General features: G+C 38.9%; 1 protein-coding gene across 1 annotated transcript in view; it reads left to right on the forward strand.

The window, feature by feature from the left end:
- Positions 1-1,015: 1,015 nt before the first annotated feature.
- Positions 1,016-20,724, forward strand: part of PLXNA2 (plexin A2) — a 157,911-nt gene continuing 138,202 nt past the window's right edge. Inside the window, exon 1 of the mRNA XM_053457648.1 lies at positions 1,016-1,469. The gene's annotated coding sequence lies outside the window, so the exon portion shown is untranslated. The remainder of the gene's footprint in view (positions 1,470-20,724) is intronic.

Genomic DNA, 20,724 nt, shown 5'->3' on the forward strand with positions numbered 1-20,724 from the left:
ACACATATTTACTGATTGCAATCATAGTGATTTAAGATCAGATACATCTGTGCAATAGCCGTGTATGCTGCACGTGTACATACACTGAGACTTTTCTATTTTGATAGATACACATGAAAAATATAGATGGATGGATGATGGATAGATCATAATATAACATAATAACCAAAATATTACTTAGTAACTGATTGTGATCATAGCGCTGTAAGATTGATCAACTGACATGCATATAGATATATCTATGTGTGTAGCTTATACATTCTCTGTTTATTGTCTACACACACTCTCTTTATTGTATGTTTATATATATATATATATATATATATATATATATATATATATATATATATGATATATATAATGGTTGATCTTCCAGATTATATATATATATATATATATATATATACAGTATATATATATATATATATATACTTTACATATAAATACAGTATATATATATTTACATATATACATTATATATATATTATTTGTATATATGTATATATATATATATATAAAATAACATAGAGAGTGTATGAACACAATATACTTACAAAGACATTAAAAATATAGATGAGTGGATGATGGATAGACAGATAGAAACAGATAGATAGATAGACAGACAGATAGATAGATAGATAGATAGATAGATAGATAGATAGATAGATAGATAGATAGATAGACAGATAGATAGACAGACAGATTGAGATAAAGACAGATAACTGAGATAAAGATAGATACATAGATAGATACATAGATAGATACATAGATAGATCGATGGATAGATAGATAATACATACACAATATATAATAGATGAGAGATGATACACAGACGATAGACTGGTCCCGCTATATATATGGTATATATATATATGTAAGCGGCTAGTTGGAGTAGAGAGGGATCCGCGCCGGTTACTGAGCAGCATGTGCTGTGATTCCCGTGTGACCGGGAGAGCGGCAGGGAAGGGGTTAGCGAGCCCTCTGACAGTATGTTAATGACTTGCATGGTAATGGCGGGAGGCAGGCTCTGGCAGGCAGTGTGTCTGCTGATACTCTGTGTATATGGAAGGGGGAGTTTCACTGCCTGCATGTGAAAGCGAGAAAAAAGGCTACTGGAGATCTCCGCTGCCTGGGAAGCGGACAGGACACGAGAGCAGCAGGGGGAAAAAAAGCCATCCATAAAACTGCTCCTCGACAGAACGAATCTGCTGCACCGATAAGGACGGCGGGCAAGGGCTTGTGAATGAGCAGGAAAGGAAGCAGGGAAGCCGCCGACCTCCGGTCTCTGCATGACTGACTCATTCACTACTGGGAGATACTTTAGGAATACAGATAGAAGACGTGCTATAAGACGGGCAGCTCTTGTGGTGGTTGCCCGGACCCCGAGCAGCCGTGCCTGTGCCTCGCATGTGGATTGCACCCTTGAAGCTGCTGGTGGCACAGCCTGGACATCACAAGGATACAATGAGGTGAGAGCCGGCTGGCTGCGTGCTTAGGACCGGGTCTGCTGCTCGCAATGGATACTGTCACATAGGGGTGGCTTTTGAGGAGCTCCCTTTGCCTCTTCTTCAGTCAGACCCCTTTGCCGTTGTCTGCACCAGACCCGAGGGCATCCATCTGCCCCTCAGCCATGGCTTAGTGCCCCACATCCCATCTCCTCATCAGCCTTCAGCCTCCGCAGGCAAAGGACCCCTATGTGTAGATTTTGGCTGAGATCAGGAGGAACTTGCCTGACCACCAGAACCTCATCAGCAGAGCTGCCAGTGTATCTGCTTGTTCTATTAACCCTTTCTGCCGCCCCCATATACATTGGAGAGAATGTCAGCAATTACCTGTCCCATTTTTAGGCAGTCCAGCTCTGCAGGTGCAGACCTTTTAAAAAAAAAAGTGAGGAATCACCATGTCCATCACCATTATCAATATCTACTTTATATCACTTAGCTGGTTAATATTGCAACGAACACCATCCTATAAGGACATGTGTATCAGTGGTGTACCCCTAGCGATGCCCACTAATCAGGAAATGCCAATACTTATCTGGAAGCACATGTTGAAGGTAACCCAACTCCTGTAGACCCTGAACACACCACTGCTTTCAGGTGACCTCTTTAGCATTTGTGTACATCAGAGAGATAGAGGGTTACTTCATTTTTCCATTTTTTTTTTATTAAAATGTTATTTATTATTACTAAGCTTTGATACCACCAGTATTTGTGTCTTCAAGCCACAAGGGGTTAAAAAAGATGCCCACAACCTTTGCATACTGCATTTTCTTAACTTACAGCTCTGAAAGGTTTATTAATGTAGCTCAGTCAGATGTTAAAATTAAACCATTGGCAGCATTCATTTTTTATATAGTGCCGGCATCCCATTTTTAACCCTATCTGTGACTTAGGTGCCCATCACATATTGAGCTGTGATATGTTCTACTCCGCTTCAGGGCTAGGAGACATTTTTTTATGACAAGTTTGACCTTTTCTTTAAAAAAAAAAAAACCCCTGAAAAACTGATAGGAATGGAGAACAGAAAAGGTTGTAATATCCTCAAGTGTGCTTATTGTCTTCCTGACTAAAGGGTTAATTTAAAACAACACAAGCAGCACATTTTTAGATTGCGTTGTGTGATTATTCTTTTTTTTTTTCTTCCCCCTTTTTAATATTAATACGTGACATTTTTTCAGCGCAAATGATGTGTGATAGATATCTATTATGCTCTATCCATTCACAGCAATACCTCATCAGTGTATATTCTTATACCGTAGCGTCAGGATGCTGAAGTTGGGGGAAAAAAAATGAATTCTAAATTAGGATATTAAGATGAGCGATGAGCCGCACTGTTGAATCGTAAATGGAATCGCTTATAATGTGCATACCTATATACAGAATATTGATAAGCTATAATTTGTAAATGTGCATTACGGTGACAGCATGTGATGTATATCTCTCATTCTTCGCTGTAAGCGAATACAACCGGGCAAAGTGTAACTCATTTCCGTGGCCACATCGCACGACACAGTGGTACAGACTGGAAGTAATTGGGAAGTATCTAGTGAACAGCTTTTTTTAAATGGAAATTGGAGTGAGTCAGTGATTTCGTAATTTTATTGTATTTGGAAGATTCTCCGGCTACAATTTGATGAATGTCTTGGGGGCTGGTAAGGCTTAGAGTCAATCTGATCACCGTGGGTTTGTGGAAGGTGCCACGTAACGTGGTATAAAGCAATGCTACGTTTGGCCGTACATCATTCCTACAAAGATTATTTTGGAAGGAAAACAGACCGGATTTCTTAAAGCCTCTAATCACCTTACCAGCAACTATGTGTGGCAAAGAAATCCTCAGGAGACATCCAAAAGTTGATACATAAAATATCCGTTTATTTGTAAATAGCATATCCTGCCTGGTTTCTACAAACACGGCTACATTGCCCTGCTAAGTTTACAGTCCTAACGTCTTTGGGTTGTTATGCAATGCAATGGAACATCTTGCAGCTGAACATCTTCAGCTGCAAAGGCAGCAATAGCTGCTAGTGATATAGTTTTAGGTAAGCGTGTATTTTATCAAGGATTTCCAAAATAAGCACCATAGGTACCCATAAATCCAACCAAGGAATCAACTCTTTTCTACAAAGTACCATTGACAGCTGAAAAAACTAGTATTGAGGTGTCCCTTGGTCCCATCAGGAGTATCACTTGTGGTAGAGCACTTTTGGAGGAGAGGTATTGGTACATGGCTGATTAATGTCATCGTTGGTTCATTGCATGAAGTTTACCTCTGTTGTAATAGTGAGCGTGTCAGTGGTGGAAAGGTTATAAGGCATCAACTGCTATCACAAGTTCCTCAATATCTATTCAACCCGATAATCTTTACCCTGCCTTTTTCCAGTTACAACCCAAGAAAGACAAATATGAGATTGTAAAGCAAACAGGGGCCTTGCAAATATATATAAAGCAGCTCTTGTGAGTTGTGTTTAGGCGAGGGTGTTACCCTGCAGCACAGACCGAAGAGGATGTTGGATATCGGGTGCCTTCGGAAAAGGCAGTTTTTGTGCCTTTGTGTGTTTGTGCAAATGAAGGGGAAGCTGTCTTATCAGAAAGCCGGGTATGAGTGCCAGAATGAACTGTTGAAGCAGACTTGGGCTTTTTGTTGATGAAATACAATAGTGTTTCATCATTACAAGTTAGTGGCAGTTGCTATTGTTCCTTTTGGGTAAGGGACAAGGTAGGTCCCAATGAGAGCATGAAATGACCCAGTGGATCCTATCATGTAAATAACTGGCACTGGAGAAGATGCTATTTTTTTGCATTATTTTGTAGTTCATGCGACTTTTATGTGGGTTATAGAAATTGCATTGTAGACCAAGACAATGGCACTGGTTGTTTAAGAGATCCCGTTGACTGTATGAAACCTTGCTTGGAGATCAGGCAGTGGATTTCCATGTTTTGTTAAAGTTAGTGGCCTTCCATATCGGATTTCAGAAATATCTAATTTTTGTTAAATTTATATTAAATCTCGCTATAATCGAGCCTTTGTTGGGTGAATGAAGAAATGTCGTTGGTCATACTGAGCTTGATGAACAATCATCAGCTTTATAAAAGTGATAAGTGTTAACAGATTGGAGTTTTGTGGTTCAGTTTGTTCTATGACTGTGGTTATTTCTTCTCATGAATGAGCCCCCAAACTGAATTGTGTGGTTCTCAATTAAGGCATTTTGCATAGCATAAAGTGTTTTAATCTCCAGTTTTGACACCAATATTGGTTTATGTATGCTTTTTTGGTCCAAGATCTGTCTTATCTTCTACACAGATTTCATGTTGAAGTGCTCTGGAAATCCATATCCCAACACATACATTTGAGTATGTGAGAAGCTTTGTAGGGTTTGTAGTCTTGAATTCTAGATTTGTGTCATAATTGTTTCAACTCCATATAATCAGTTTGTTGTTAGGGTTATATTGTTTAGCCATGTAAAACCATTGTCATCTCATCTTCCCAGTTTTCAATGAAGAAAACCCTGTACCTTGTTGAATCAGTTTACTTTCCTGCCAAGGGTTTTCATCTGAAGGATGCGGCTCCAGAACCTCCTCGCCATCCCCTTGACATATAGACTGCTCTGCAGTACATTGTTGACTATGTATCGTTTACCTCTAACCCTCAAAGAGTTAACGAGAAACATTACATTTATATCCTATTTCCCTTTTTAATAAGCCTCTCTATTGGAGAAGATGTCTGGCCACCCTGCTGGGAGTCCTTGGTAAAATAATCTGTTACGTTTTAAGCAAATTAACGCTGTAATATCTCCATGAATAAATAAAATACATTTGCATGCATAATTGCTTACAATGTTGTTACGTAATTTAGTGCGCTACATATTTTCCAATCCCGTTTTTGGAGCAGGCTGTGAACAAATATTTAATATTTGCTGAGCAAACGTGTTTTTTCCTTAGACGTTAGAAATGTAACCATTTGGGTAATGATGATCATGGCCATTTGGGGCCAACTGTAAGCAAAATAGCATTAAACTGCAGGTGCAATCATAAAATATCGTGAGCCATGTACAAAAGTGATGGCCCAACGTCCTTGTTTCTAGTCATCTTCTCATTTATCTTGATAATGTAGAGCAGTGGTTCCTAACCTAGTTCTCAAAGCACACGAACAGAGCAGGATTTGGTAATTACCACATTTTAAACCAGTAGGCTTAGTGTCCACATATATTTCTCAAAGAGGGGGACAGAATATTAGCCCTTGTTAAGTCCAAAATACAAGGCGAGGGCCATCTTTTGCTCCTTACTGGACACCCACGGTAAGGTTTGAAAAACGGGGACTGATGGACCTTTAGGAGTGGGTTGGGAACTAGTGGACAAGAGACTCGTCGTAGGGAGTCCACCAAGGAGACGTACATATTGTTGACAAGCAAAGATAAAGTGCTGCCCCCTGCAGTATGTTAGATGTATAAACTTGCAGAAGGTAAGGAGTTACTTAGTTATGCATCCCCTACACTGCAGGGCAGCACTTTGCATGTGTGGGTCAACAATATGTGAAATGAATATCTGTACTGGAAAAAATGGCTTATGTGGTCACCCTACTCGGCACAAGACAACTGCAACGACTTATAAGTGGTTTCAGGAAATAAGTGTGTGGAACTTCTCTTTTTTGGACCTTTGTCTTTTATGACAAACTAGGGTGAAAGTAGAACGTAACCTTAAACTGACAAATCCTGTTATCTTGTCCTTTGCTGTGATACCCACTTGTCAACATCTCGAACAGGTATGTCAGACTGATTCCACCTTGACAACCAGGTTAATTACCAAGTTAGCCTCCTGGTGCCTTCAGCAAATACAATGGGGATAATCCTGCAGGTCAGGTCAAGCTGGATGCATTGGGAAGGACATGAAAGAGTGAATGCGGATGTGACAGGTGTTCTTTATATGAACAGGTAATAGTGTTATTTTTGCTGATTACAATGTATCTCAGTACTATACTGTAGATTTTTGTTTAAAAAAAATCCAACATTCCTTCTTAATTTACAGTGTTAATTAACTTACTAATACAATGTGGGAGGAAGAGGCGGACTGGCACTACCCTAAAGGGCCAACCATCATTACAATTCATATGTTAACATCTATTTCCCACACCTATTGCACCCACGTATAGTCAACATTCTATCAAGTATGGAAGAGAACATCAACATGTAGTGTCATACTGCACTGTAAATGTTTTTCTTTCGTTCTATAATATCAGAACTCCCTCCCTTTTTTTTCTCTGCTTTCACAGAGGCTTTACATTCCTTTCGCTCATCTTAAAATGAAAGTCTCGCGTTTTTTCTGTTCTGCACTTTTGCCTAATTTCTTCACCCTGCAAACATTTTGTGTATATATATATATATATATATATATATATATATATATATATATATATATATATATATATATAATAAGATAGGCGCAATCTCTGGTGTTCGTAGAAAAAGTAAATATTTTATTTAAATGAGTAAAAATTATAAAGTTATATATTTATCACTGTTTTTTTCCCACCCTGTTTCTTTCTTGCACTTCAAGATTTTTGTATGCCTCGTTGTTTCTTATGCGTTTATATATTCTCAGGCAGGAAATGGTTATTTTTATTTAGGGCATATATTCATTCCTTCTTATCATATTTTTTTGTTTGTTTGTAGGTCTGTTTAGTACATTCACAATTTAGAATTTAGTCCATGGAGAATGCTTCCAAAAAAACATCAGATCAAATGAAACATGCTTTAGTTAAGTTCAATTTTAGGAGCCCTAATGAATGAGTATATCCAAAGAACAGCCCAATGGTGCCGAATAACTTATAAAGGGTTAAATAAAAAAGAGAAACTATTTTTATAATGAGAATCCTGTTTGTACCTCTTCAGTTCTCTTTGAAATTCCCAAGACACAGTGAAAATAAGGCACGAGACCCAAACCTTGGTTTTTGAAGCCAAAACATCTATGGATGAACTCCTGCAATTATCATATATTTCAAATTTCTTATAACTATACCCAAAATCATGGCTGATGCTGTGAGGATGCCGAGCACCTACTGGAACCAAAGGTGGTGTTGTCACTGAACAAATGCCTTTGATTATCTGGCACAGTGATAAGAGATCCAGTCGTTGCCGATACAGATAGCGGGCTACCTAAAGTACCAGGACTCGTCCGAGACACAGAGCAGATTTTTAATTCTGCTTTGAAGATGTTTCTCTTTTATTAGATGAGAGGGCTCGTGAATACAGTTGCAGCCACTCTATTAAAATTTCATCTCGCTGTGACTTTGAAAGGCAATCATAAGAAAGGCTAGGCCCATAATCCACAAATTGAAATGCCCCCGGGGGAGACTAAATTGAAGCAGGGGATGTAGGGTGCATTTTAACCCCTTTTTTGTCGGGCGATCGCTACAAACACAGGATCTTGCATAAAAGTGAGGCCAAGCAGATGAATAGGTACGGCATGAGATTGCTTCTTCATAGTGTCTGAGCAGCATTTCACCTTTAACTCTTCTTACACTGTTGGAGTGACACTGTGTAATCATTCTGTATTCATAAAGAACAATTCTGATGGAGTGTTTGAAAAGTGGTCTTAACTCCATAGCAACCAGTGGAACGTTCATGCTGGTGTAATCATTCCATCCGTTGCTAAGGTGACAAGACCACTTTAGAAACATTTCCCTTTTTACTTAATCCATATTGTGTGCCCAATTAAGTAATTGCGATCATCTCTCTATATAATTACCGTAGACTCTCTGTGCCTGACCTGACTATATGTTCCTCTTCCATGGATCACCGGTTCTATGTATTCTACACAGAACCCCTTGATTGGTACATTTATAACTATTATAGCTGAAGATCTCCGTCTTAACACTGTTTTAGTGATGGACGGTCACAAGGTAGTTGTGTATGGCTGGTGTGTGTGTGTGTGTGTTCTTCGAGGGCTTTTTCACCTATAGGTGGCAGGACTAATGTAGATAGGCTAACAGAAGCCAATAGAGCATCAGCCTGTATGAAAAGATGTAAAGTGTTTTTGCAGGAGACATTATAAACACGTTAGTTAATATGTTGACGTATGGATCTGTTGTACATGGGCAGGGTAGATGGACCAAATGGCACATATCTGCCTTCATATTCCCTTAATTTACTGTTTATTATGACATTTCCAAGAATGGCTTAGCTGGCCTTGTGTAGCGTTTAATTCTATGGGCGAGAAGGCTTTGGAGGACTGTCATTGATTTAGCTTCACATCTTGCGGAAGAAGCTCACTGGGGTTGGCCCTTCATACTGCTCGGTGAAGGGAGAAAGTCGAAATCTCATTTCTCCCTTTAGTGAATAAACCTAAATATCCCAATTATCGGAAAAGTAGAAACTCAGGATCACTGTTCTACTAGTGTTAAAAGGTTAGCATGGACAGTCATGCTGTATATAATAATAATTATTATATATGGAAAAAAAAAAGAACACCCGTAGACCTCACAAATTCTTTATGTACAATAGACGGATATAACCCACACACATGGATTGCCCCTGTTCAGAAGCATATTGTTTATGCATATAAACCGATGTAGATGTATGTTCACCCTGTTTATAGGTATAGAGCATTAGGTGTCTATGCTGTTAGAGATTATACTATCCCCTGCATGGCTGTTGAGGAGAGGCACTAAGATGTGGGGCTTCTGCCCTTAGAAGCACACGGCTATAATGGAGTCTGATCCCAATGCCAAACAGCGGCTGTTACAGATAATTCCAGCCTGACACTGTTAGAGGAAAATATGACATTGGGTGGATGAAATTTTCTGGCCGCATTCTTTACATGGTAATCAGGGAGGCAATACACACAGAATGATATTTATACTTTGGCGGCGTGTGTATTAGGCCCGTTCCTACCGCATTCTATCAGATAAATGTATTTCTAAATAACACCATTCAGCCTCTCTTTATTAATCCATTCAGCGCTCCCATTGAAGCGGGATATGCAATGTATCATTCCCGCGCTCGCCGTCTTTCTGTTTATTCCTCAATACATGTGTACAGTTTATTAGATACTGATGCCTTTTCTTTTTTTACGGGTGGCTGCTTTGAGGTGCGCGGGTGGCCAATTCAGCGTGTTAACTACATGACTTCCATAGGATGTGTACAGTGCATTGCAAGGAGTGCTTTGCTAGCCTCTGGTCACCAAAGGGTTAGCACAGGATAAGTACCGTTTTCCTATACAGGTACATATCTGGTAATAGGTGAACTAAAACGAGGTTCCATTTTTTTTTTCTTTAATTATATGAAAATCGTCATCACATAGTTCATATATTCTGCATCCTGCTTGGACGTAGCTTGTTCCCTTGTCCTAAACTGAGAAGGCACAGACCTCGATTAAATCGATGGCTCCCTGGCACAGTCAACGGGAGATGAAGGGATCTTCCCAAGCTGCCCAAAACCAGGACAGCTACACAAGACAGAGTGACAGTGCCTGAGACTGTCACAAGAAAACCAGGACACTTGGGAGGCAAATCACTGCAATCACTCATTGCCGCATATATATATATATATATATATATATATATATATATATATATGTATATATTATATGAACTGAGGCGGGAATTTTAGGGGTATACGTTGTACTTGCTGTCAATATCTGGCATACCAGTTACTATTAGTGGTAGCCCCAGTAATACTTGGCCTTACTGGGAATTTGGTCATTCATCCAACTGAATACTCTTTTCCTGTTAAACTGCATTCAGAGAATTTGAAGGGGAAAAATGACTTTTTCATAGCTTTTAATATGTTCGCTTCTTGTACCCCAGTATCGCAGCAAACGTGTTAGATTTATGTTTTTTTTTAAAGGTTTTATTGATCTGCTATTCCAGTGTGAGAAAGCATTGTCTATTTCACCATCAACCATGAAAAAATGCTTTTCAGTTTTGTTCCTTCAAATATTTTAAAGTGTCCTGTAGTTCAGCAATATTGCAGAGATAAGTGCCAGGTTTATTTCTTTTAAAAGCTTTTTTTATCTTGAATTCCTGCATGCACTTTCTAGTAGGTTTGTCTCCGTAAGAGCCATGCTTTCCCGACGAAAACACTACATTTATTTGTTCCGTGCTGGCGTGTACTTCAACTAAATGTGTGTCATTTTAGCACTCATCCCAACTCTTGGATTAAGGCATCGGTGATCAAATGTACAATCTCTTTTCCGTAAACCCCAATCCGGTGCAGTATTACTCCATCATCACACGCAATAACCAACTGGTACAAAACGAGACCACTCTCTTTGCAGTCTTCATGGAGATAAAAGGTTTATAGGAAATTTGTCAGCCGATGAGACCCATTCGGGTCTTCAAACGTAATCAGCCTTGGTCTTGTCTCAAAATTAACGGTAGATTTAGATGTAGCCTTTTTATCAAATGGGATTCTAGAGCTTTAAAGGTGGTCTTGTCACCATTAAAGCCAGCGGTCCATGATGATGATAACATTGCTTCCAACATTCCCTGTGGGGAAAGATGGATACGTGTTTTAGGGCTGTGGCTGGAAGCGTCAGAGGAGCTTTAGCAAGACGTTTTGTTGCTGTAGTAGCTCAAGAGAAGATGGAGTCTTTAATGAAAGTCCATATGTGCCATTTGCCCAAAGTAGAAAAACATGCAAGGTGACATAAGCTCATCTAAGCTTCTCTTTTGTGTTCTGATTGCTATTTATGCAACGGAGTAAGGCATTTGTATAAATAATAATTTTATTTTAATTTCCACAGTTTAAAGGGACATTCTGTTACTCAAAGAACCTCCCCAATGATAAATGCATATTAGAATGTGTTTTAATATGGACTCTTTGGTTTGATTGAAAACCAAATCCTGCTATGGATAGGAGCTGGGGCAAGAGAAAAAACACCAAATGTATAGAGTCCTATGAATCCCATTGTACACAGTAAAATATAGGGGGACACTCGGCTATGCAAACAATGGCTGGTCCCAGAGAGGGGATGTTCTTCCTGAAGAGGGACACTTGGGAAGTACGAGATAACCATGCTTTACGTTTTTAATCCATAACCCCAGGATTGGGGACACATCCTTGCACAGCATGTTAGAGCTTTCTGGAAAAATATTAAAGAAATCTGTTTTATGAAAATAAATCTTTTATATCATAGCCTCAAAACAACACAATTACTGGCTTTCAAAAGCAGTTACTGGATGTTGTAGGCTTTTCACCAGTGCTGAAAACGTACATTAGCAAAACGCACGCATATATTAAAGCTTGTGTATTTAACAGTGCTACCAAATTATATACTAAGATGCGCATGCACGACAGGCCTAAACGTAACACTAGTGGTTGAGACTTTGCATACCATTAAATTGCTGGTTAGTGAGGCAGGTTTGCGCAGGCACACTAGAATTTCTGATGAGTCCCAGGACCATTGTTTACTAAAGTTGAGTATGTTAATAATTTTAGGTGAGGTTTAATAGTAGCACAAAACATGACTTAGGAGAGCAGGGGAAACCTTAAGATAAGGTATTTAGTCTGGAGCACTGCAGAGACATTTGCACAAAGCAAGCTAATTAAAATATCTCGTCCTATTTTTCATTTTCTTGTAACACACGAAGAAGTGTAAAGAAAAAGCGAGTTAACCCCAGATCTGCTAGGTCTTTCCCGTAGACATACTTGGGGACTTCCCAAACTAGGGAACCCGGAGCTCTCCCTCCTCCGGGGACGTCATCAGTGGGGGCGGGGCTAACTGTGCAGGGGCGGGGCTACCTGTGCTCGAGGTGGTCTCAAGCAGGAAGGAAGTAGGTGTAGTAGTCGTGACCAAACACCACACCCCTGCCCAGAGAAAAATGAAAGTGCCCAGGAGACTTGGAAAAACAACTGTTCAACCGGAGACTCCGGGTCAAATACAGAGAGCGTTACCTCGCCCGTTATTCCGGGCCACGTATGCATTTCACATGTTGTGGCAGTATCTCTATATACGGGTAAAATCTCCTGTTGCTAAGTGGCAACTACAGCACTAATCAGAAACTTGTGAGTCAGTGATACGTATTCTGGTTATACCATATTTTAATTTACATTTGCAAGATCAGCTCCACGTGTTCAATGTAGAGTAGGTCAAAGGATTACATATACAGAGATATGATCCCATAACCAAATCAATTTTAAATTGGGTGATAGTACTGAAGCTTCTTTGTGTAACAGCTCAGGGGATTTTTTTTCTACAGCATGACAAATCAACCTCCAGCAGTTTGATAAATAGAACTCTTTTTGTCTAAGGATGATGGACAGCCAGCGACAAACCCTGAATGAACCAACCCACCCTGCACCTCCTCTAGAGCAATACAACAGGTGCTCTTTCTGGCCTTTGTCTACTGCAGATGCGAGGGCAGTGCTGAGGACACGGCGCAGGCTACTGCCAGGCACACCTGCTTATAGACTTCAACACTGTAGTCACCGGGTGTGTGGAACACCATCTAAATTAACCCATTAACTGAGTTTCCTTAACCCCTTTGTGGTAGGGTAACCATATTCAGCTACTATTCTACCCCAGTACATGTGGTAGACCTGAGACTTCCATGTACTTTTGGTAGGGTTGTGAGACCAGCTAAAACTCAACGGAATTCCACTTCATCCATACATGGATGAATTATATATATATCTATATAATTAATTCTTTATTAGATTCTCCCTTTTTTAAATACATAACAAAAGACAAAAATAATGCATAAATAATACATAAGGACTAGAGAGAAAAGAATAAAAAACTGAATTAACTTAACTAATTAATGATATATTAATCACCTAAAAATGGGCTTTAGTTTCTGTAATGTCTGATTTTAAAAGGGGTGAATCTGGGAGCAAAAGGCAATTTTTAAAACTTAAAATATTTGCAGTCCCGATTCATATATATTTTTTCTAAATATGAAAAAGAAAATATTTAGCATAACATCAATACCGATTGTTAAACAGACGCTTCCTGTAGGTTCGCATTCGGCCCACGGAATCAAGTGTAGACAGTAACTGAACTTCATTATGTTTGAGTGAATAAAGCATTATTAATCTAGAAGCAGAATTGCCTACGTGCTTATCTTCTCTTAATGTGTGTCAAGCCTATATAGAGAGAATGCACATATTTCTCACTAGTTTATAAATGTTCTTTCTGGAGATGACTCTTTGTAAATGTGACTGTGTGTGTTCTATTTGCCGTAAATGAGCATCTCTGCTGTAAGAAATAGCAAAACTAATCACGCATAAGTGATACCAAGCAAAACAATGGGTAATCCTCAGTAGGAAACAAAGCTCTTGGGGAGTGTGTATTAAGTATGTCATTATTGTGGATATTTACTACTGAATATCATTACCTTTCCCACCCAGATCTGTGTCTGCAGGAAATCACAAAGGGAGGTGTGTGTGCTTTTTCAGTGCACTTATTTACAAGAGCACATAACTAATTAGGAAGTGTTTTGTACAGGAATTTTCATCATATACCGATTTCTCCAGAATCACTACTTAACCAAAATGCCTTAATACATATGCCTTAGAAATGTTTTTTTGTTACTTGGTAACTAAATGTAAAGTCAAAATAAAAGAGGAAAATTAAATTGCCACAAAAATATAATAATCTCTTTTATTTATTACTTTTAAACTTGAACTTTTCAAGTAACTTCTTCTCTGATATGAGCCAAAGTTATTTTTAATTTGCTGTTGGAATTTTCAGAAAGCAAAGTGTATGTATTGAGACATAACTTGTTTTTCACTGTTCTCCACTAGCAGCTAATAGGCTTGCATCCCAACCAATCAGCTGTGACTAGGTGCCAACAGAAAGATATTCTCTTGCTGCCTTTGAGGAACGCTCGTTTTGGTGTTCTAATGGTAGACAGGATCTTGTTAAGACCATCTTAAAAATCTTTTTTTTTCCAATGTGCAAGCTGTTTTCTCAAAATTTTGAGGGCATTGGAAATATCAGCATTCTATCCCTCTGATCTATTGCTGAAGTACACTTCACATGAGCTCACACAGAGGTCCCAAGTCTCGCAGAAATTCACTTTCTTTCGCAATGTCTCTTTCTCGGCCGACCACTTCTGTGTCCCTGTCTTCTTTCTTCTGTCTTCTTCTGCTTCTCAGCATGCCTTCTTTCTTCATTTGCTTCTCCACGAACCAGGCCTGGTTCATGGAGGAACAGACAAAGAGAGAAGACATGGGAGAAGCTGACAAAGAAAAACAGAAGAAGAGGCAAGAGAACAAGCTGAGCTATCTCCTTTCCTGTAGCAGTCAGCAGATAAGAAGGAGACATTGAGAGAGTGGGTGAGCGTTTGAGAGAGAGAGAGAGAGAGAGAGAGAGAGTGAGTAAGTGTGTGAAAGAGCATGAGTGAGAGCGTGGGTGTTTTCACATTTAAAAGTGTGTCGGGCCAAATATAGGATCATCCCCTGGTACTAAATACTCTAGGCATGCCCCTGGTATGCCTTCTTATTGTGGAAGATGTATGACAGTAACAACTGGACATCTACCTATTGGTTGGACTCGAGCATGCTGCCCAAAATGTCCTCCGACCAAGCAGAACTCCAAGTTTTGAGAGACAATTAGAAGATTGAAAAACCATAAACAAAAGTTATAGGCAGTTTACGCAGCAGAACTGGATTCTGGAAAGGTTTTTTATGTTAATGTGCCCACTTCAAATGTATTCTTGATCACTCTTCTTCATGGTTCCTACATCGATAGGTAAAATGTGGCCCAAACAATTATGTAGACTGGGAGCTTAATATCTTGGCAACATTATTATTATTATCTTTTATTTATTTAGCACCAACAATTTACGCAGCACTTCATACAATACGGTATATTCAAGGGGTATGACAGGACTAGAATTGACAGACTAAGACAAACCGATACATTAGGTGAAGAGAGCCCTGCTCGCAAGCTTACAATCTTTTCTAACTCACTGTAATAGTGCCATTTTATCCCTGGTACTAAATAAAAATGTAACCACCTTCTATTGATGTCTTGGTGAATTTGTATATGTCCAAGTTTATGCAATCTGGTAACTAACTAACGATGTGCGTTCAATATAATTTTTCTAATTGATGCCCAGTAGTTCTGCTAATACATTAACATTAGTGCTGTGTATCAAAAGCCCTAAGAGAATTCATTCATTGCTAAGTTTTACTTATTTCATAATCATTTCCAGGGACGCACCGCAGCTGAGCTGTCAAAATGCTACATTTAACCGTGAACTGTGTTCAGAAGAATTTAAGAAACAAAACAGACCTTATCTAAGCAAAATATGACCACAAAGCTTAGCAGATCATTATAGGTGCCTGTCATGGTATGACCACACGTGTGGTTCAAGTACGCGGCCATGCGTGTACAGCCACATTGGAAATCAGTATGTCTGGTTAGAGGTGTTTAAAAGCCCACAAAGCTAATGAGTAGAATGATAATTTTTCCCCCTTTATTTCCTGTAAAAAGTGGTATTTTGTTGAAACACATATTGCGCCCTTACTGTAATATATAATCTTAGGTAATATTATCCTGCTCTAGAGAGCTGCATTATGCTCTGTTACATAGTCTACAAAATTTAGTATTATAGTTTTTCCCCCCCTCTCCTTTTCTGATCACTTTGAAGAAAACCTTTTTCTCCATAAATCCTTTCAGCCTTTTTAAATAACTTAACTTTAGTTTAAAAGACTAAACTCTTCTCGTGTTGTGGTATTGTTATTTTACAGACCAGTCATGGTAATAATAATAATGATCTAAGTATTCCGGTTTCCCAAAGATAACATGCCAAACAGACGAGTATCTGCAGTTACTGCATATCCTCCCGTTTTTTTTCCTCTGGGTTCCTGAAAGGGAAAACAGACCGTATAACACGGGCCCAAAAAACAGGAAAAAGTAAAAGTTAACAAATGTTGGTTTAAATGCGACGGATCAGTGGGGTTAGTCTGAGGTCAGACCTGTCTGACACAGACAAATCAGGGAATGTGACAGAACTGAACAGATAACGCAGAGACACCTTTTGAGGCTCCTGGGAACGCAGCAGGGACAGTCATAAAGCGGATCTTCAGCATTAGGGCACAGATGGATTGTTTTTTTCCTCCTCTGCTGTTATGTATTGCTTGTTATTTGTTCAAAGTAAAGTCTAGATTTGCAGGAAATGAAACCTTCTTGTTTCCCGACAATCTATTGTCCCAATGCAAATGATCATCATCGTGATGGTGCTATGTTTGTGTTGGGTACCTCTGCACAACAGCCAGTCTCGTTTGAGACTTGCAAAGAAAATGTCCATTGTGGGTTATGTACAAAGAGAAATTATGGGGAAAAGCTGGACAAATTTGCAGTCACCCTAGCAACCAATAGAATTTGCTTCCTGGTTGCTGTATTTAACAATGGTACCCCAGAATTGCACAAAATACATAACACTTATAGCGTCATTGACCCATTTTATTATTGTTCTTGTTGCTGTGGACATGTGACATATTATGATGATGCTATTTGGTCTACAGCTATTACCATAGTAATAATTATATATTATTAATATATAATAATAATATTACCATGGTAATAATCATATATGTATGTAATACCCTTATACTCAACAAATATTCTGAACTCATAGAAAAGAGGGACATCGGGGATAGAGGGATTTGGGTCCGAAAAGGGACACTTGAAAGGTATGTGTGATTTGCCATTATCTTTTATTTCATGCAACGGCCCTCTGAAAATGAGTTACGTTAGTATCTAGAGGAACATGTTCGTACATTTGGTATAAAATGTAGGTTCAAAATAATAGGCATTTTTACCCCGAAAGAAATATCTACGGGTTATCACAGCTTGGTAAATATCTCCCCCGGACGAGAGTATTTTAAGAGGATAGCAGTGGTGCTGTGCTTTTAAGTATTATGACTCCAGCCAGGTGAATGGAGTACAGCTGAGAATTCACTTAGTTTCTCTGTCCCTTATTGTAGGCTGAAGTAATGCCTGCTGAAAAGAGGTTTCTTTACATGTAATCCTGTTGGTCTCAGACACTGGTTTCCTGAGCTGCTTAGTCTGTCTTTTAAAAGTTGTTGGGGGAAAAAAAAAAAAAAACACGCGAGAAAAATAGGAAAATGGCATTTCTTCCGGTAATGAGAAAATATTTACTTTAAATACCTGCCCTAGGGTATTTAGGGTTAACACATAGGTTTAGGCCTCAGTGGATTATAGGAAGGAGGCATGGGGAAAATTGCGTGACTTTGACAAAGTCCTGAAGGAATTGATGCTGAAATGGGCAGACTAGATTAAATTCCAGATTAAATATCACCACACCGCTCCATATGTTGTCTATACTACTGCGAGTTCTGTTCATCAAAACATCATACCGTACTTTCCTTTGGCTAGGGACATTTACCTGACAGTTTTTTTTATGTAGCCAAGTAAGACATTTATTCACAGAATACTGTATTTATACATTTTCATTTATAAACATATTTCTGCCATTTCAATAGACACTATTCTATTGATTTGAATTAGTGCTTTCCTGCCATTGATTGGCTGCTTGAAGCAGCCAGTCAGTGGTGAGAATTGTTGGACCATGGAAGAGCCGCAGCTTCTCCCTTAGGTATGTGCTATAGTATTCATTGTTCTTTAGTGAAACTGTCAGGGACAGTAAACTATCTCTTTAACAGCTTTGCTGACATTTAAAATGTAAATAAAATCAGCAGTGATTGTTTTTGACAAAATTCAACTCAAAGTCAGCAGAATCTGTGCAAACCAGATAATTTTTTTTTTCAAATGTAATGCTTGAACATCCTCCTATGTAACCATGTGGCTTATACACCTGTTTATTTGTTTGCCTAAATTGCATGCATTGGTTCATACCAGTATTTTGTGAACTCAGTAATGATAAATATATTTTGCTTCTGTTTGGACAGATAAAAATTTATTTTAAATTATTATTTTATTCATTCCTGAAATGTCATACCATATATGCATACTTCCGAAGGGTGCCTGTTTTCAAAGGACATTACAAAATTTGTGTGCACTGTCCAGCTGTCCTGCTTAGATTCCCAGTGTCACACAAAAAAATCATGGGGATCACGGACCAGTTGCGGAGAGCTTCTGATCTCCCTTGACCAGCCCAGGGAGCTGTAAAATCAGTAGAGGTCTGTGCTGTGTAGCACAAAGCTCCATTACAGCTCCCGCAAGGTCACCTTAAGATCCCATGAAGCTGGGGGACTAAAGGTAGCCCCCCTCTGGGTAAGATGGACGAGGGGTCCTGTCGTTCACCATTACAATAAGGAGAGTGAAAATGAACATTAACACACATGAAAACATACTGTTACAGAAGGAGGGGGGTGTCTTGCTCTTACAAGCTCATGTTCTATGAGGAGGTTGAGGCGTAATAATACAGACGGTGAGGCCTTATTGGGTGTGCATGATTTCAATGTAAAGAGGATGATGTGGATAAGTCAGTGGTATGTAGATGTGAAATGTGCTAAATTTCCTGGCACAGCATGAAGCGCCAAAAGGTAGCAAAGAAACATAATTTCTAGGGTCATGAAATTCAACCCTGCTGTTTGGGGGCAATTGCATGGCACAAAACGATTCAGAAAATTGACATCTAACCGAGATTGCAGACCTCCCACCCTCATTGTTGTATTTTGGCTTAATGCCTGCTTTTGTTTAATGGAAAATCTTGCCTCATGTGCAAAACTCAAATTTATGACAAATCCCTTTAAATCTCTATAGTTAAGAGTCGACTGGAGTCTTAGTGAAATGGCATCACATAATATCATATAGCATCTTATAAGGTCCAGAATGAGATCTCCATACCATCATAAGCACCATACGTCATTGACCACATCATTATTTGGTGCATATAACCAGATCTAATGAAATTGTTTGATACATTTGCGGTAATCTTGGAAGATTTTTTTTATAAAAGGTGGGAGCGTATGTCTTCGGTTCTGCAGAAGAAAGTAATGTTAAACCGTTCCAACTGCTTTTTAAAGATTTAAAGCAACTAATGGAGATTCTTGCTCCTTCCTGGTACTAAACCCCCTTTCCAATCTTTCCTACCTCACTTGGATGCTTCTGAGTGTAATTGGGAAGCTATTTTTGGAATCATTCCCTCGCTAGTTTTCAGCCTCTTTGTAAATGGTAGCTATAGCGTGAATAAAGTGTAATAAGCTGTGATATTTACCTCCCTCTTTTTTGTAGCAGTTGGATGCAGCTTGTGTGTCTGACATGGAGTCACCCTGAAAATTATTACGAGCCCGGCCTGCTAATCACCATGGTGTTCATGGGAAAATTCCACAGAAATTTGTATCAGATTTCTGTTATCCTGGACCGTGCATGAACTATTTCATGTGTGCTGTCTGTGTGTAGTACAAACCTTTGTAGAGAAAACACATCATTCACACATATGTTGTGGTATATAATGTAATTAGTATGTTTTATTGTATTATACGTCTTGATGTATGAAAAATTGGCGTGACTTTCCTCATACTAGTCTGGTACTTAATATCCATGCAATCACACTCTGTACCTACACTATAATCCATGAAAGTTTCTTCATCAATGGGCTGTGGACAAAAATGTACCAGACCTTGTTGTATATCTAGCCATTACCTACTGATGGAATCAGAGACCACATTGGGGTAGTGTATTAAAGTGATTCTGGTGGAAAATCGCCTTGCTGATTGGATAATCCACTGGTTATGGAGAGAAGATCCTTTTTGAAAGTCCTTCAGTGTGACCTTTTATACATTGTATATGTCTACTTTACTAAAAGTACCTTTTCTATCCAGTTTTATTTATAATATGAGTTAAAGCTAACCAGCAACTACTGGTTATTTTTGACTGTTGTTCCCTTTTTTGATGTCACCATACTTTTAAAGAGATGTTTCAGTGCATAAATGTATTATCCTATTAGTACAAATTGGTGAACGTCTTGCATTGCTGCCATACCATGTTATTACCTTATAGTCTTGTGCTGCTCTGCAGCATAAAGCTTAAAACTGTAGCCACATGTTCCATGAGAACACTAATATGCTAGAAGCTCAACTTAGTAATTGCCTATTGAAGTAAATGGGAACCCATCTTGTAGCTTTTGAGCAGCAAAGCAATTTGCAATTCTAATCTTCAATTGACTTCATTAGATGTTAGTCCTTGCGATGGAACCCATGAAAAAAGGACCCCAATGTATATTAAGTCTGCGCTTGTGCTCGGTAGTCTTTTTTTTCTTTTTTTTTAAATCCATGATAACCTTTAAAGT

This window comes from Spea bombifrons, chromosome 2, assembly GCF_027358695.1.
Source record: "Spea bombifrons isolate aSpeBom1 chromosome 2, aSpeBom1.2.pri, whole genome shotgun sequence".
NCBI classification, from domain to species: domain Eukaryota; kingdom Metazoa; phylum Chordata; class Amphibia; order Anura; family Pelobatidae; genus Spea; species Spea bombifrons.